Here is a 19514-nt window from a genome sequence, read left to right on the forward strand (position 1 = left end):
GATACACGCCGTTAACAACTTCCCTTGTAACGTCAATGCATTTCGCTTTGCAGCATTTTTGTGCTCGCAATAACAACCAACAGTTTGCTTATTTATTCACTTTCAAGAAATAAACAAATAATGAATCAAGCCTGCTGCGTCTAAAAGGATATCTCTTATGAAAGCAGGATATGGAAAAAGACTTGGCTAAGCACAGATAGAGTTATCCCAAGCCGTAATTGGCACAGACTCGGTAAACAATAACAGATATAATTAGACGTGGCATAGGGCAATTGCTCACAGCCTCAAAATCTTGACACATAATCTCCTGTTTGTCAACTTTACTTGTTTCGTTTAATTGATGCATTGTGAATTCTTAATTATTGCATAGCAGATTCTAAGGTAATTACGAATTTTAACAAATGAACTCATAAGACAACCTTTACCGGACGCTGATAGCAGGACCTCCATTTAATTGAGTCTCCAAGAATAGTTGGGAGAGACACAGTAGTGCTGCTTACTTCCTCTCCAACTGTTATTGTTTTTCTCCTGTTTTTGTTTTGGAATCTCAGGGGTCAGCAGTATTTTGTCCAGGTCACTGATTGCATGAGGTTTGGAGTGAGTCCTATCGATTGAAACCTCTGCCACTTTAGAGTGTTTTAACCACAAGCTCTCAAACTGACCGTGGTCTGCAAAGGCCAAAGCCTCTGTCCCCGTGCAGATAAAAAGCGAGCGAACATGAAAAAAGCACTGTATGCTATCTAAAGTCAATATATATATACTTTTTTCCATGAGGAAGTGAAGCCTCATCATAAAGATAGGCAGTGTCATTTTGGAGAGAGAAATTTTCAATCTTTCAAGGGCTGTGGTGTGATGTCTTTTCAAAGTGGAAAGTGGCATTTTTCCACCGACTATTCAATTATTGCCTGAAAGGTCTCCTGGAGACTGCTGAGACAGTTCAAATATTTATTCATTTACGGTTGCATTCATTTCTCATTTATTTTAATTTTTTTCTTTACTGATTTATTTGTTTGTTTTGTGCTCTAGCTCACAAGAGCAAACTATTTTATATGCCCTTGTTTTTAAAGGTAACTTGTGCATTTACAAAGGTTCTTGTGTTATAAGTCACAATGTATATCGAAACACATTTTTAGAAAGAAGCAAGGTGATTTTAACACACACACAAAGCATTTGAGGTCATGCTTAACAGTTATTTTCCCATGTTCAAAAAAAAAAAAGTGCACAACATAGAGGAAGTATCATATCACTATAATGCACAGCCTCAAGTGACATATTGCTTTTATAAAATGGCGATATGATTCAAAATGATTATGTTAAATAAATAGTTAAATTTAATCATATTAATTAAATTAATAATAATAATAAACAATTATTCCACATGATGATATAGTTGAATATAAAATATAAAATATTCATATTTACAAAAAAAAAAAAAAAAATGTTGCAGAAATCTCCATATTTGGTCATTTTTTTCATAAATCATTACTATTGCTCACTCTTTATGTCTGTCTGTGGGTATAGAGTGCAACAGTCAGGTTCTGAAAGTAAAAACCCCATTCGTTTTCTCCAAAGGGAAATTGATTTTTAAAAATAACAAATTTTAATGATAACTAACCTTTAAAGACAGCCTTACTGTGAGCTACAAAGCTATTAATTGATAGTACTTGCTTCTGCTTAATTTGTTAGCCCACATTATTTAACTTAGTATGAAAATAATCATGTTGTACAGCATAATTTGTGGTGAAAAACTACATTACCCATGATGCTGTTTAGAAAATTCCACCAATCAGAGAGTCTAAATAGGTTCCCCCATCTCACGAAGCACCGCAAATAACTTAATTGAGTCGGTCTTCCTATATATATATATATATATATATATATATATATATATATATATATATATATATGTCTAATCAAGATTTTTAAATGAGTAGTTTTATATTTCTCCATCGTTTTTAATTCGATTATGCTATTCACAATGCTTCATGGCCCATGGGATTGTAGTTGACTAAAGCCATTAAGTACACAGTCTTGTACCTTTATTTTATGTCCAATTTTAAAATATTTTTTTGCTTCGATTCAATTCATATCTGGTTGGCTTGGTTCATGGCTTATAACACTTTAACAAAGACTTTTTGAAATCCATATGGGAAAAATGAATGGAAAAAATACTTTCGGAACCAACTGTGGGCATTAGTAGAGCTGCACGATTAATCATAAAAAGATCACAATCTTATTTTATCAATGACAATGATTTGCCCATCTCTATTAAACCTTTGACAAAATCATACCGGAACATTCAAATCTGTGTTCGTCCTGCCACGCTGAGACAGAGAACCACATGGTAGTTATTTTTGTGTTACAAATATTAAAATTATCACAAAAGTACTGAGATAATAGTTTAAATTTAGGATATAAACACTGATGTCTAAGATAACGAATAAAATAGAGCAAACCAGCTTTTAAAACTATCGTGGTGCTTTAAATAACGGTTGTATCAATTACATTTTGATGTACAAGTGACTGTTAAAAATATATTTGTCTGATCTCTATTTGAAACCAAAAAATCGTGATTCTCATTTTATCCAGAATCGTGCAGCTCTAAGCATTAGGATCAATTTACAATTTAGTCTTGGCCATAACTTACAAAAGACCATTTATACTATTGGCCCCTCGAATAATTAAAGACAAGCAATTTGAAGATGCACACACACATACGCAGGAGGTCGCAAGCGTGATCCCGATCCGAGGGGAAGATCTGACCTCACCAGTCCAAGACCTGACACTGGGGGATCAAGCCCGTGTTCGCCACCATCTTCTTCCTCTATTTATAGTTTACACAATTAACCAGAGGAGACCTTCATTAGCCCGTGTTCAATCTGCAAGACCTGCCCTGGCTTGCTGAACAGGTGTTCCTTAATAATCACGGCCCTGTCTGCCAGATAAACCAGCGCTGAGAGTTTTTCCTTCTCTGTTTCAATCTGTTCCAACTCTTCATGCTGCGTTATGCATCATGGCATTAAACAAACTTCTAGATTAGCAGATGTACCGGAAACCGAGCTTGTCAAGATTGTTATCCAGCAGCATGTTAGTCAGTTTGTTAGGTTCTTAAACAAACTAAATCATCCTAATGTGACTCTCAGCTAGCTCAACACTGCCCAGGATAGAGACAGAAAACCTTTAGAAATTCACTGATATACCTTTTTTTTTACTTTATTTTTTTCCCCACCTTTATTGAGAGTATGGAAAGCAGAGCATATAAAACATTTTTTTTTAAAGTTGCAAAAAGATTGTGATAACGAATTCCCCCTAAGGACCTAATTCAACATTTTTTAACATCATAAATATGTATTGCATTATTTGCACATCTTCTTGCACCACTGTATGGACCTTATCACGCCCAACTTGGTACTAAAGGTCATCAAACTGTTTTTGTCAAGTACATTTACAAAAAAAGTAAATAGTATTAATTCTGAAAAAGAGAAACTCAAATATGAGTCTTTTTCTTCATACTTATTTGTCAATCTGATGATCCCCAGTCAGACCTGTTCAATATACTTGAATGTATTTTAGTATAGAGAGCAAATGGAAAGTGACAATTAAATGTAAAATCTTTTTTTTTTTTTGTCTTTTACTCTCTCAAATATGTTGGTACAACAATAACTGCTCTTTTTTTAGTATGAAAGAAATAAGATATTAGATACATCACATTTAGTGTTGTCAAAATAAAGACTTCAGTACCAAGTCAGTACTGAAATTTTAAAAATGTCACGCTTTGAGCACTGTTGAATGGATTTGTAAACACCTCTGATTGGCCATTGTGTTCACGCACTCAACAGATATGTCTGTGATTGGCTGCAATGATCAAAAAATCTTAAGATATTTGATATTTGTGACCCTGTACCACAAAACCATCCTATCATAAGGGTCAATTTAAAAAAAATAATAATAATGAAAGCTGAATAGCTGAATAAATAGGCTTTCCATTGATGTATGGTTTGTTATGATAGGATAATATTTGGTCGAGATACAACTATTTGAAAATCTGGAATATGATGGTGCAAAAAAATCAAAATATTGAGAAAATCGCCTTTAAAGTTGTCCAAATGAAGTCCTTAGCAATGCATATCCACTCACAAAAATACATTTTTGTTATATTTATGGTAGGAAATTTACAAAATATCTTTATGGAACATGATCTTTACTTAATATCCTAATGATTTTTGGCATAAAAGAAAAACAATAATTTTGACCCATGCAATGTATTGTTGGCTATTGCTACAAATATAGCGACTTATGACTAGTTTTGTGGTCCAGGGTCAAATTTGTAAATAGACGTCATTGATGTCTATTTGCAACATGTTTTTGAAGCGCTGATCATTGTAGCCAATCACATCCATGTATGTTGAGTGCGTGAACACAATGACCAATCAGAGTTGTTTATGAATCCGCTCACATTTTTAAAATTTCAGTTGGTTTTGGTATCGAAGACGGTACTTTTGGCAACACTAATCAGTTTTGTTTCATTATTTTGTTTTTATTGCTGAAGTATGAGTGTTTAACTCACTCCTGCACCATATTCTTCTGTAATCCAGGGGCACATTCAAGCTCAAACCGGTGCACAACATTTTGCTATGGTTTCCAGGTTGAACGACATGTTTCCTGGAAACGGTGTGCAACGGGGTTTGAGATACGTTTTCTCTTGTTTGGTGGGTGTGTCAAAAATGTTAGCCCAATCAGCAGCAACGTGTATAAACCATGTGGTATTAAAGAGACAACTCGCACAATGGGTCCAAGTAAAGTGATTAATGTAACATAAAAATACTATACATATTACAACCTGGGTTAGGTGCTTCCACAACAGTGTTATTCAACTACCATTTCCCTCTGATTTTAGGGATAAGTTATGGGTAGGGTTAGATTTAGGGGTTGGGAAAAGGTTAGGGCTAAATTTTTGGATAGGAATGTTGTTCCAGGATCAACAAAATATGTTGATCCAGGAACATGTCTTACTTGGCAAAATCATGGTGACCTGTATTGTGGAGTGACACTTTCATAAACTTTTCTATACTCCTCTGATTATATAATGGTAAATATTACAATATCATAGCACAACAACAGTGATCAGCAGTAATGATAAGCCTAATACTCACAATAAAAATAATAAGGTCATATCTCACACAGTGAGAACACAGTGTCGGAGAAGTGGATTATCCTTCACCTGAAATGTTTGTCTTTTCATCATGAAATGCAAGGCAAATGTTGGATCACAATAATTAGGAACCACAGTTTCCACAAATCCCTTCACTCGATTGGGATGTTCTCTTTTGACTGTAACATCGAGCGTATTTTGCAGTATTAAACACGTATTTATACCGATTTCATCGGGCTCTGAAAATTCTTCAAAAAGAACACAAAAAAATGGCCTTCTCAGCTGCCATATTTGCAACTCTTGCGTCATCAGAACAGGGTGTTCAACGCGCCACTGTTTCCGCTTAAAAAACGTTTTGCAACGTTTTGTCGGGGCTGAACGCAGCCCAGAATGGCAGCACAGCTGAACGGTTTGTTTAAGGTGCGCCTTCTACTGTACAGACATGAATTTGCATTTCCTTAAGCCTGAGGCTTGTTCATTTCACTTTTGGTGTAAAAGGACCTTTACATTTGCCAAAAATAAAACTTTTTTGTTATTTAAAAAGAAATAAGCAAGCCCAGCCCAGGTGAGTAAAAGTAATGCAACTGATTACTTTCCATAAAAAAGTAACTAAGTAACACAATTAGTTACTTTAATAGGGAATAACGCAATATTGTAATGCATTACTTTTAAAAGTAACTTTCCCCAACACTGCAAGTTAGCTAAAATGCCTAATTATCTATTTAATTTCTTCAATTCAAGATGTTTTTCTCATTCTTTAGAATGACATGCACCAATGAATAATTCACAATAACATAAAGAATTTACATTATGAAAATAAATAGGGTCACATTTCATTTCATGTTGACTATAAGTCCAAATCCATTTTTATTTCATTGCACTGGAGCTCGGCTCTGACACTGATGTATTTTTCATCATAACTCTATGATGAATATACTCCAAAAAGTCTTGGTCACCACTTGCCCCAAAGGAATCTATTTCATTTCTAATCAAAAAACCAACTGCCCCTCTCTGAAGATGGAAAATGTGCTGTTTACAGCAGTGATATCTAAAGCATAATCATGCATGATAATCTGAACTATTACTATAGGGAAGCAACACAAACTATGTTAAGATTGTCCCTCTGGCTAATACACAAGGCCTGGGCATAGAGATGTGATGTTAATGGGCGTGACAGCGACAGGCTTCAGCGCACCAGTGTGTGAATCTCCCTACAGTCCCAGAAATGCAGAATCATCACTTTCCTGCAAGTTCTGTGATCTGATATGAGGAACCGCAAGGTTCCATTAGCCCATACGGCAGTGCTGAGGAAGCTCTCTGTTTATCACATTATGTAATTGTAGGAAATCTGTTAGCACAATACATTTACAACCTTCATATTACAGTGACATTCGACATGGCTGCTGCCAAGATGCTCCCAATTACAGCCTGAAAATCTTGTAAAACACAATGACCAGAATTTTGGAATCTCAAAATGGGGGTACAACAATAACTGGTCTTTTTTAGTATGAAAGAAAGATATTAGATATATCACATTTAGTGTTGTCAAAATACCAAATCGGTACTGAAATTTTAAAAATGTGACGCTTTGAGCTCTGTTGAGTGGATTTGTAAACACCTCTGATTGGCCATTGTGTTCACGCACTCAACAGATATGTCTGTGATTGGCTACAATGATCAAAGCTTCAAAAGCATGTTGTAAATAGATATCAACTAACTGTTTTCTATTTTGTAATATATTTAAAAATATAATTTATTGCATTTTTGTGGCATAGCTGAATTTTCAGCTTTTGTCAGCTTTTAAGCAGAATCTGTATCAGTTTTGCAAGTATACAGGGCTGCAAGCCTGGATTAAGATTGCTTGTATACTAAATTAAAAAAAAAGAAAAAAAAAGAAGAAAAGAAACAATTTTCACTTAGAAAGTGCTGGTAAAGTTCACTACAAAGAAGTGGCAAGTAACAAACTGAATATAACATGAAATTTTAGTAGGAAGACTGAAATAGTATTTTCTTGTAAAATATATATATATATATATATTTTTTTTACAGTGATTTAGCTAAAGAAAAAAGAATAAAATTAATTGGCTTGTCTTCTTGCCATGCTTCAGAAATGGTCCAAATGAAGTTATTTCTTGGTCATTAAAATGAGTCAATCATTTTTAATCTTTTTCTCTCTACATAAAAACAAACACAAGTTCAAAGACTTTGCAGTTTGACCTGAGAAAGATTTGAGCACAACATACAATAAACAGAAGAGTTCTCTGAACTGATCATGGTAAAAGTGGTAAAAACACGCTGTTCGTTAATCAAAGGCCAATAAGGCTGGGAAAGAACTGCAAACAGAGCAGGATGGAGTGAACAACATTGAAAATTTTAATCAGTTCCAATTAGGAGACATGAGGCGCCTAGTGTCTCAGACCTTTGAGGAAGAGAGATACTACCAGAAAAAGACCATGTTTTGATGTCATTACTTTAAAAGGCAGATCTCAAAGGCATCAGGGAGGGAAGTTTATGAAGTAGCCTGAAGGCGTTTTTTAATCTGACCCCCCTGGGCATCTCCAGTTGCATGGAAAAACAATTATTTTCATCCTTTCCTGTCGGGCGTGTGGATTTGCTTTAATTATAAGCCGTATAGTTGATTATTTACAGCTAGTGTTTTAACTGACTTGTTTGAAAGCTGTGCGCAAAGAAAAGCCAATACACATTGCTAATATTTCATTTTCATTTGCAGTGTGTATTGAATAATGGTTGGTTTTAGATTAACGTCAACTTTTAGGGAATGACTTATAAATCATATTCTGAGTTATTACTCACTCACTGCCACTCCTCTCAACTTCTTGGCTGTACAAAGATATGCAACATTTCTTATAAATCACAAAAGAAGATATTTTAATATTTTGCTCCCTTTTATCCATACAAGAAAGTCATTTTGGTCCAAAGCATGTTTGGACCCCACTGACTTTCACTTTATGGACAAAAAATGTTTTTTTTTTTTTTTTTTTTTTTTTATAGGTGAACTTTATCTAAGCTACACAGAGAAACATTTGAGCAATAAAATGATCTTCTGGGAAACCACAGCATGTTTTGGAACAAGTAAAGAATCCTCAAAATGTACCAATGACAGACTCAATCAGCCAATATGGCGGGTTTGGAAATAGAGCTGTCATCATTTGACAGGGATATGGTTATGTTGAGACACTAATAAGACAAGTGTGCATTTCACAGATGGACACACACACACACATACACACACACACACACACACACACATACATAAACACACAAGCTACAGATGGTCTCACAGGAACACACTTTGTCCTAGAAAGGACAAATCTTCTATCCAGGACGAAGATTTTATTAAAAAGGCCAGTGTGACTGACTGATGTTTTACCTTACTTAAAGGAATAGGTCGCATAAAAATGAAAATTCTGTCATTATCATTTGCATGTTGTTCTTCTAAACCTGTATGACTTTCTTTCTTCCGTGAAACACAAAAAGTGATTTATTTAAGAATATCATGCTTTTCATTTATAATGAAAGTGAATGACAACAACCACCATAAATGTATCCTAAAAGTGGTCTATATAAATATTCCAACTCTTTTGAAGCCAAACTATAGGTTTGTGTGGAATACAAGCTGAAATTGAAGACATCTCCCCTTCATCTTGCAGCGTTCATGAAAGAAGTAGCATTGTCTGATTTGTTCAAGAATCATCCTTGAATGAATCAGTTGTTCTAGTTCACAAAACTCAGTCTGTTCAGTCTGTTCCTCACACAAATCATATGGCTTCAGAAGAGTTTGAATCATATGACATGAATCAATCACTTTCATAATAGTTTCATTGTTTTGATTTTTTTTTTGCATTCTTTAGGCTGTTTCAAAATGTTGGGGGCTCGTCCGGGATTTGAACCCAGGACCTCTTGCACTCTTGCATTTCACAGTGATTGTTGTGATTTTTAAAAACATTACTACCAAACAAAGAATCACTTTGTGAGTAATGTACAAAGAACATAGCTGTTTGTGTTATTTATTGCCAGGCACTTTATTACATTCAAGCATATATAATATATATATATGTTGTTCTATACAATATCGTATATCCAACACCATTTGCGTTTTGCATATCTACAACACCTAAGGGCCAAAAAAAAAATCACAATATGAGCTATATTACATCTGACGACTTCCTGTCTGCAATCTCCTACAGACACAGAGGAGCAGGAGTTTACCTCCACATTCATTTTCATAACAATGTCAGTTATTATGCTGTCAATCACAGTGGTGTCATGGGTTTTGTGATACACTGAGCTGTGCAGCGTACTGAACATCATAACTCACAGAAAAGGCTGTCACATCCCTAATTGCATTAAGACGGGATGAGCACTTCTACTAACAACATAATCAAGACAACTGTCTCCCTGCTCCTCTGAGGACCACCGGGGAGCTCTGTCTTTGGGTGAAACTGTTAAACCTCGCCTGAGAGCGAGAAGTGTGATGTTACAAGACTAGAAATGCCTAGTTTGCCATCGTCAGTACTTGTTGCCGGTTTTATTACAAATAAAATGAATTTGCGAGGGCATGAGTGTAAAACTGTGTTCTGAAAGAACTAGAACTTCAGTAAAAGAATAAATCGCAAATGAAAACGCTTATTCATATCTCGCTTGCTTTTGTCAGCAATACAATTAAATACAGATGAAAATGGAACCCATTTCTCAGATTGTTCTCCTGAGATGCCATTAATCTCACAAATGTCTCCTCTAGAGTTGCATAAGATCTCAAAAACGTCTCCACCTGTGTTCAGAATTGTTAAAAGTCAGTAATAAAACACATTTCACATAAAATTCTACTTAAATGAATTTATCTAAGATATATCACATGGTTTGGCAGCAATAATGTCATTAAACCATTTAAATGTAAGGAAATGAGATTTGAGATCGGTGTCAGAGGATGAAAAAAGACATTATATAAAATAATACTTTTTCTTTTAAAAAAATTATAAAATAATATAGATACATTTCTGATACATGTCAACCCAGATTTGACGTCAAAAATGTCATTTTTAAAAGTAAATGAATGAGATTTGAAATCTCACTACTGACATTGCTATGTGGTTACTTACTACACAGAGTAAAATAACACAGATAGTTGTGAGGTAACTTTTAAAATAGTCCAATTTGAGATTAAAAAAAAAAAAAAAAGCTACAATTGCGATAAATAATTCACATTGGGAGATATAAAATCACTAATATATAAGTCACAGTTGAAATATATAAAGTCACAATTATGAGGTATAAAGTCACAGTTGTGAGTTATAATATCACAATTGCAATATATAAAGTCACATTTGCAATATAAAGTCACAATTGTGAGTTATAAAGTCATACTTGTGAGGTATATTCACACTTAAGAGGTATAAAGTCACACTTGTGTGGTTTAAAGTCACACATGTGGTATAGTCACAATTGTGAGGTATAAAGTCACACTTGTGTGGTATAAAGTCACAATTGTGAGGTATAAAATCACAAATGTGAGGTATAAAATCACACTTGTGTGGTATTAAGTCACATTTGTGTGGTATAGTCACACTTGTGAGGTATAAAGTCACACATGGTATAAAGTCACAATTGTGAGGTATAAAGTCACACATGGTATAAAGTCACAATTGTGAGGTATAAAGTCATAGTTGTGAGGTATAGTCACAATTGCAATATATAAAGTCAATCGTGAAATATAAAGTCACACTTGTGAGGTATAAAGATTTGACATCAAAAATGTCAAATTTAAACATTGATGAATGAGATTTGAAATCTGCATCAGAGGGGAAAAATACATTTTATATATAATTTTTGTTTTACAAGTTATTTTAATATACATATATAAAAGAAATAAAGAAATACCTGAGACGCTACACCAGGTTTAACATCAGTAATGTCATATTTAAACCTAATTAGATTTGAGATCCGCATTGGAGGAATTTTTTTTTTTTTTTTAATTTTTAAAATATTTTTGATTATTTTAAATAAATAAATATTTTACATAAGCTATTTTGGGTTAGCCTGAACCTTTGGATGTTGATTTTGCAGTGTGTTTTGGTAGGTAAGACTCAAGAGATTCACTCCTCTCTGATGTCTGAACATGAGTCTTGCTTTTGAAGCCATTAAAACTGCATTTTTGATATTATATGAATTATTGCCTGGGGGTAATCTGCTGAATATTAGAAGCTTCATAAAACCTGAAGACCAAAAGAATGCAGAGTTTGTTGAGTTTTATTCCCACTTGGTCATTTGTGCCCCGATCACCACAGGAAGTAACTCATCATACGAGTTCAGCAGTCACACAGCATCCAGAGGGCAGCCATGTAATGATGGAGATATCCGTCTCATATCAGCTGCCACATATTGGGAAGTTACTTGCTCTGTACCTCAAACAAAGATCGTGGGTTCAATTCCCAGGAAATTGCAATATTGCAATATTGTTTTAGATAAAACGGTCTGCATAAAATGCACTGTTGGTCAAGCAGAAAGCATTACAGACAGGCAGCATATGGCCTTTACTCAACTGTTTAAATGAGCAGATCGATGTCCTTCCCCATCAAAAAAATTAGAAACTTTGAGGACAAACTTAAATTTTACTCATTTTGTAGATTTTTTTTTGGTACATCACCTCTTCCATTAATGCCCCCAAAATGCCTTCAGGGGTCAGCGAGATAAGAAATATAAGACAAACATATGGCATTCTGGAGTCTAACCAATACTGTCACAGAAATGATGTCTCAAAAGCTTTGGTACATCAGATGACTGTGTTTGGAGACACTATCGTGATCTTACAATGGAGAGACCACTTACGGTATAATCGTCTATTTTCTATTGCTACTGAAAGTGTGTCTGTTCTTGGTAGTGAATGGCACTAGCAACACCAAGGTCATGGGTTTGATACCAAAAGTACATACACACTGTGTCTTGAATAGATAGTAAATCACTTTAGATAAAAGTGTCTGCCAAATGTATTAATGTAATGTAAATGTAGACTTTTTTTCTTTACTTAATCAATCAATCAATCAATCAATCAATCAGTTAATCAATCAATAAAATTACCAACTTCTTTATTAACAGTTTGACAAAAATATTAAATAATAATAATAATAAAATAACTAAAATAACTAAAACATAAAATAAAATTATTAGAACAATAAAATAAATTTGAATAATTAAAAAAAATATATAAAAATAATACATTTTGATGCTCATAAATGAGCCAAAATATATAACAAATGATGAGCACAATCATTCAAATATGCCATAAAAGTCATTCAGGAAGTTACTTACCACTGATGAAGTCAGTGTAACGACATGTTGGATTTGAAGTTATTTCATCCGGCAACACATGGTTTGACCTTGCGAGATCCCGGGACATTATCACAAAAGTAGTTTCACTTCAGTGCAGAGATCCAAAATCCATGTTTGGTTAAAAACAACAAAAAACACCTTCCTTTTATTCAAACCCAGATGTAATTGTAACTTTTCTTTCAGCCTTAAGAGGGCAGAAGTACAGTGTCGCATAATTACTCAACGTAAAGACTCACTCGATTCTCCTCCCTCACCTGTGGAACGAATCAGAGATGCCGCATGTTGTTTGGTGCGAGTCTTTCGTTGAAGTGCCGCTGACAAGACCTCGACTACAGGATTGGAAGTGAAGCCGTACGTCCGTACACCAAAGTGCTGACTTAAGATGCCATGCGTTGCTTTCCCCCTCTCTCGTTCTTTCTGCAAACATGTGTTAGTTTGTGTGCATGTGCGAGGCAGCGTGTGAGTCTGCACTTGCCTGTGTTCCCCCGTCTACTGAAGCCTGTTCTGTTACAGCATTCTGCTGCATCACATTTAGGCTCATCTCTCTCTCTTTCTCTCCTTACCTCCCACCTCACTATCATCACTCTCATCCTCCCTTCCTCGTTCAGTCACACGTGAGGAGGCGCGCAGTACGACTGGAATACAAATAAGCTGTTTAGTCTAAAAAACCCTTAAAGACGCAATTGTCTTCCCAAGCCTCTGACACTTCTAGATGCTGCCCTCGGCAAATGGACGTCTCTCTCTCTTTCTCCGAGGGACATGGATCCCTCATCTCAGTCACTCTCACTTGGTCATGAACATCTCTAGATTGCTCTGCCACTCAACAGGATTTCAAATAAGGTAATTTTGTACACCACTGCGGACAGACCGTCGGGTGCTAGTTGGGGATGTGAATCTTTGCGGTCGCAGTTGAGGAGGAGATTTCTGTCTCTGAGGTTACAGGTTTATTGCCATGTACAATGGTATTGGACCTCTGAAGGTTTAAATATGTAAACATGTTAGGATTTTAATAAAGTTTTTAGATTTTAAAAAAGGTGAGCAGTGCAAAACTTGCCACGGCAATGTCAGAGTTTCTCACTAGTGTTCTGAGTGACTACTGACATTGTTATGTGGTTACTTACTACACTGAGTAAAGTAACAAAGGTAATTGTGAGGTAAAGTTTAAAATAAAGTTGCAATTTGAGAGATAAAAAGCTGCAATTGCGAGGAATAATTCACATTTGGAGGTATAAAGTCACATTGCAAAATATAAAGTGACAGTTTTGAAGTATAAAGTCATAATTGTAAGGTATAAAGTCACAGATGTGAGGTATAAAGTCACAGTTGTGAAGTATAAAGTCACAATTATGAGGTATAAAGTCACAGTTGTAAAGTATAAAGTCACATTTGTGAGGTATAAAGTCAAAATTTGAAGATATAAAGTCAGATGTTAGGTATAAAGTCACAATTGTGAAGTATAAAGTCAATTATGAGGTATAAAGTCACGGTTGTGAGGTATAAAGTCAAAATTTCAAGATATAAAGTCAGATGTTAGGTATAAAGTCACAATTGTGAAGTATAAAGTCAATTATGAGGTATAAAGTCACATTTGTGAGGTACTGTGTAAAGTCACAATTATGAGGCATAAACCCACATAGAAGGCGACGTTCTCAGGACCTTGCGCAACGTTCCTAAAAGTTCTCTAAAGGTGACGAAGATTCCGAACCTTTACAGAACATTCGGGACGTTCCTAAAATGTCCTGAAGGACCTAGTAACGTTCCCAGAATGTTCAGAGACGGTCACGATGTGGAGTTCTTTTAAGGTTTGGGGAACATTCGGGACATTCTCTGAACGTTTAAGGAACCATATTTTATTTGAAAATGTTCTCAGAACGTCCCTGCTGCCCTTGTCAAAAAATTTAATTGAATTGAAAATTAGAGCTAAATTGACTAATAAAAGTGGCTGTTCAAACAAAAACAAATTTTTCTTAAATGTCTTACAAAAAAAAAAAGCTTTTTATAGGTATTTTCTGGATTACTATTATTATTATGAAACCTTTTCTTTAAAATGCAAATCACTTGCAGTAAGTCATTAGCTGACAACAGCACATACATGAGCTAATGTAACTACTGTACCACTGCATCAGCAACCACACAATTACTGTCTTTAAATAAAGCAACACGCAGCAGAACATCAGTGTTTCTGGATCATCACTGACTGAAGCACATGCTCTACTCTACAGCACAATGGTAACATCACAAAACTCAGATAACAGACAGGACGTTAAACACTAACAGATCTCTCTAGATCTCAGCATCTTCACTTATTACAAACCAGTCTGATTTTATTTCTTTCATTCAAAACTTCTTAATGAGGTTGATGTTTTATCAAAATTTATAAATGTCACCGTTATAGAGGTAAGCGCTTGCTTTAGTTGGGCTCCTGACCCTTGACGTTTTAACTTTAATTTTTCTCCAATTATTGTAACTGTCTTTCTAAAGCACATTTATTATAAAATAAAATTATGAGGAAAAAAATCTGATCAAATGGATTTGATTGCTCATTGTTGATGATTTCGTCATTACACAGTGGCCTTAATCACTGATCTATGACAATGTATAAAATCCTGTCTTGCTTTGATATTTTGAAAGTTATCATTGTGCAGAAATTATTCAGACAGGATCATGTAGACTCACACAGACATCAAGATTTTGCGTATGAAACTCAAAAATTTTCAAATAAACAGATTAACTCTGAGCATCACAAAACAAGCTACTAAAGTTACAAAAAAGGTTTTTGTTTATTGTCACCATTGTTGAGGTTCATACGCTGATTCAAGATGTCTGTGTGAGTATAAAAAGACACAGCTCAAAACTCTGTATAATGAATTAAAAAAAACTAAATAAAAAAAAAAGCTGTTAATGCAAAACTAACAGTTAACACATTCAGAGTTTAGACTCTGGAGAGGATCAGTGAATCATCATTAAACCACCAAATTCATCCGATCAGAAATTTCCTTGTACTTTTTGCTGTAACAAGCATGTTTTGGAAACACAGCAAAAACAGCCAGAGAAAATATAATGTTAAAGTATCAAGAATCAAGAGCCCATCTAAAGCAAACGCTCACCTCCATAACGGTGACTTCAAACTTTATTATTTTCTATAAAACACCCACGTCGAAGGTGACGTTCTCATGACCTTGTAAAAAATGAAAATATGACCTTGTATGAAAATTCTGAACCTTTACAGAACTGAAAAACTGTACATTTATATCAATGACAGTTTCCTGGTTGGGCTAGTTTGATATTGCTAGACGTTGGTATTACAACAATATACAATTATTTTCTAAAAGGCTTCAGTATTCCAGGGCAGAGTGCCCATGAAGCAAAGATGGCGGTTTGTGCATTGTTTACTTCTGGGACTGCATGTGCTCGACCAGCAACTACAACTGAGATGAATGGAAATGCTAATGGATAGAGCTCTCCAGGTACGTTAAAACGCATTGATTATAACAGATGATGTTTGTTAGAGTCTGAATTAATTTGGAATTCATTCTTCAAATGTGTTTACTAGGTTCAATTTGGGTGGCTTTTTAAATTTTTGGTTCTTTGAAGTGAAGGTTTTTCCAATAATGTTATAAAAGCAACATCCTTGACTTCTCAAATCTGCTGTTTGGAATTATTCCAGTGGATATCTCAGGCTCATCTTAAAAAGTAAGACACGTTTGAGGCACATTTTTTTGGAGTTGGCTGTGTAAATGCTTTGTAAATGTTTCACAGTGTGATGACATATCTTTAATTGTACTGTTTATCAACCAGTCAGTTTTGTGTTTATAGCATTTATCCTTATTAGTAGTTCTTGCTAACCTTTGGCAAGTAATGTGTTTGTGTTATGAACACAAATGCTATCTCAGTTTATCCAGCTTATTAAAAGAGGCGTGCTATTACTTTCCCACTGTAAGCAAACAGAATTTAGGTTTTTGCACCGTTCAAACTTTATTATTTTCTATAAAACACCCACGTAGAAGGCGACGTTCTCATGACCTTGTGCAACGTTGCCTAAAACTTCTCTAAAGGTGACGAAAATTCTGAACCTTTACAGAACATCAGGGACATTCCTAAAACGTCCTCTTTTGGTAATGAAAGTGCTGCACATCAAGGTTCCTTATATGACTTTAGGGGGGCATTCCAATTTGGTTAATTTTATGGTCACATAAGAACGTTACAAAGAGGATATGTGGGGCATTAACAGAACGTTCACACATAATCCTCTGTTGGTTATTTAATAACGTTCCCGATATGAGTTTAGGGGGACATTCTATTTTGGTTATTTTATGGTTGCGCGAGAACGTTACAAAGAGGACATTTGGGAAGTTAACAGAACGTCCTATAGTAATAGTCCCCTAAACATTCCCAGAACGTCCTGAATGGTCCACCAAAGAACGTCCCCCAACCCTTAAAAGGGTTCCACATCGTGACCGTCTCTGAATGTACTGGGAACGTTACTAGACAACGTCCTTAACACCAGTGGGGATGTTCTGAGAATGTTCTGGGAACGTAAAATTTCTAGCGGGGTAACTTGTCGCCTTGTAACTTTCCCAGAACGTTCAGAGACGGTCACGATGTGGAGTTATTTTAAGGGTTGGGGGACGTTATTTGGTGGACCTTCAGGGAACATTCAGGACGTTCTGGGAATGTTTAGGGGACTATTACTATAGGACGTTCTGTTAACTTCCCAAATGTCCTCTTTGTAACGTTTTCGCGTGACCATAAAATAACCAAAATAGGACATCCCCCTAAACTCATATCAGGATGTTATTAAATGACCAACAGAGAACCATGTGGGAACGTTCTGTCCCAAATATCCTCTATATAATGTTCTTATGTGACCATAAAATAACCAAATTGGAACGCCCCTAAAGTCATATAAGGAACCTTGAACTGCAGCACTTTCATTACCAAAAGAGGACTTTTGGTAATGAATGACGTTTTAGGAACGTCCCTAATGTTCTGTAAAGGTTCAGAATTTTCATTACCTTTAGAGAACTTTTAGGCAACATTGCACAAGGTCACGAGAACGTCGCCTTCTACGTGGGTGTTTTATAGAAAATAATAAAGTTTGAAGTCACCGTTATGGAGTGGAGCATTTGCTTTAGATGGGCTCTTGATTCTTGATATTTTAACACTAGATTTTCTCTGGCTGCTCTCTGTGTTAAAGCCGCAAGTGTTAGTTTTGCATTAATTGCTGATTAATTAATTTTTTTTTTTTTTAAACCTATACAGACAGTTTTGAGCAGTGTTTTATAAACTCACACAGACATCATGAATCAGCGTATAAACCTCAACAATGGTGACAATAAACAAAAATCTTTTTTGTGACTTTAGTAGCTTGCTTTGTGATGCTCAGAACTGATCTGTTTATCTGAAAATTTTGTCACCATTGTTGAGGTTCATACGCAGAATCTTGATGTCTGTGTGAGTCTAGATGATCTTGTCAAAAGAAGTTCTGCACAATGATAAAAATTTTCCAACTATTAAAGCAGAGCAAGATTTTATGCATTTTCATGGGACTATAATGACATGAAAGGAACATGATATTCAACAGCAACAATCAGTCATCAACCAAATTTTTTTTGTAGTAAGTGCGCTTTAAAAACACACAGTTACAACAATTGGAGAAAAAGTGAAGTTAACACGTCAAGGGTCAGGAGCCCAACTAAAGCAAGCGCTTACCTCTATAACGGTGACATTTATAAAGTTTGATAAAACATCAACCTCATTAAGAAGTTTTGAATGAAAGAAATAAAGTCAGACTGGTTTGTAATAAGTGAAGATGCTGAGATCTAGAGAGATCTGTAAGTGTTTAATGTTCTGTTTGTTATCTGAGTTTTGTGATGTTACCATTGTGCTGTAGAGTAGAGAATGTGCTTCAGTCAGTGATGATCCAGAAACGCTGATATTATGCTGCATGTTGCTTTATTTAAGGATAGTAACTGTGTGGTTGCTGATGCAGTGATACAGCAGTTACATTAGCTCATGCATGTGCTGTTGTCAGCTTATGACTTACTGCAAGTGATTTGCATTTTAAAGAAAAGGCTTCATAATAATCCAGGAAATACCTGTAAAGAGCTTTTTTTTTTTTTTTTTTGTAAGACATTTAAGAAAAATTAGCTTTTGTTTGAACAGCCACTTTTATTAGTCAATTTAGCTCTAATTTTCAATTCAATTTTTTGACAAGGGCAGCAGGGACATTCTGAGAACATTTCCAAATAAAATATGGTTCCCTAAACGTTCAGAGAACGTCCTGAATGTTCTGTGAATGTCCGCCAAAGTTGTGAAGTATAAGGTAACAAATGTTAACTATAAAGTCACAATTGTGAGGTGCCAAGTCAGTTGTTAGGTATAAAGTCAGTTGTGAGGTATAAAGTCACAATTCTGAGGTAAATAAAGTTAAAATAAAATTGCAAGAAACAAAGTCATAATTGTGAGATTTAAGATTGCAAATGTGAGGTACAACATAAAGTCATCTTGCAACATGCCTGTTTTATCACCTACGGTGCAAAAACCTAAAATATGTTTGCTTACAGTGGGAAAGTAATAGCACGCCTTTTTTAATAAGCTGGATAAACTGAGATAGCATTTGTGTTCATAACACAAACACATTACTTGCCAAAGGTTAGCAAGAACTACTAATAAGGATAAATGCTATAAACACAAAACTGACTGGTTGATAAACAGTACAATTAAAGATATGTCATCACACTGTGAAACATTTACAAAGCATTTACACAGCCAACTCCAAAAAAATGTGCCTCAAACGTGTCTTACTTTTTAAGATGAGCCTGAGATATCCACTGAAATAATTCCAAACAGCAGATTTGAGAAGTCAAGGATGTTGCTTTTATAACATTATTGGAAAAACCTTCACTTCAAAGAACCAAAAATTTAAAAAAGCCACCCAAATTGAACCTAGTAAACACATTTGAAGAATGAATTCCAGATTAATTCAGACTCTAACAAACATCATCTGTTATAA

General features: G+C 35.0%; 1 protein-coding gene and 1 long non-coding RNA gene across 3 annotated transcripts in view; one reads left to right on the forward strand and one right to left on the reverse strand.

Moving 5' to 3' along the window:
• Positions 1 to 12612, reverse strand: part of lrrc4ca (leucine rich repeat containing 4C, genome duplicate a) — a 218259-nt gene extending 205647 nt beyond the window's left edge. For both annotated transcript variants that reach the window (XM_051884560.1, XM_051884558.1), the window contains exon 1: positions 12479 to 12612. The gene's annotated coding sequence lies outside the window, so the exon portion shown is untranslated. The remainder of the gene's footprint in view (positions 1 to 12478) is intronic.
• Positions 12613 to 13204: 592 nt separating this feature from the next.
• The window catches only part of LOC127507442 (uncharacterized), a 47439-nt gene continuing 41129 nt past the window's right edge, over positions 13205 to 19514 (forward strand). Inside the window, exon 1 of the long non-coding RNA XR_007928352.1 lies at positions 13205 to 13339. This is a non-coding gene — a long non-coding RNA (uncharacterized LOC127507442). The remainder of the gene's footprint in view (positions 13340 to 19514) is intronic.

The sequence above is a fragment of the Ctenopharyngodon idella genome, chromosome 24 (genome assembly GCF_019924925.1).
Source record: "Ctenopharyngodon idella isolate HZGC_01 chromosome 24, HZGC01, whole genome shotgun sequence".
Lineage (NCBI taxonomy): Eukaryota > Metazoa > Chordata > Actinopteri > Cypriniformes > Xenocyprididae > Ctenopharyngodon > Ctenopharyngodon idella.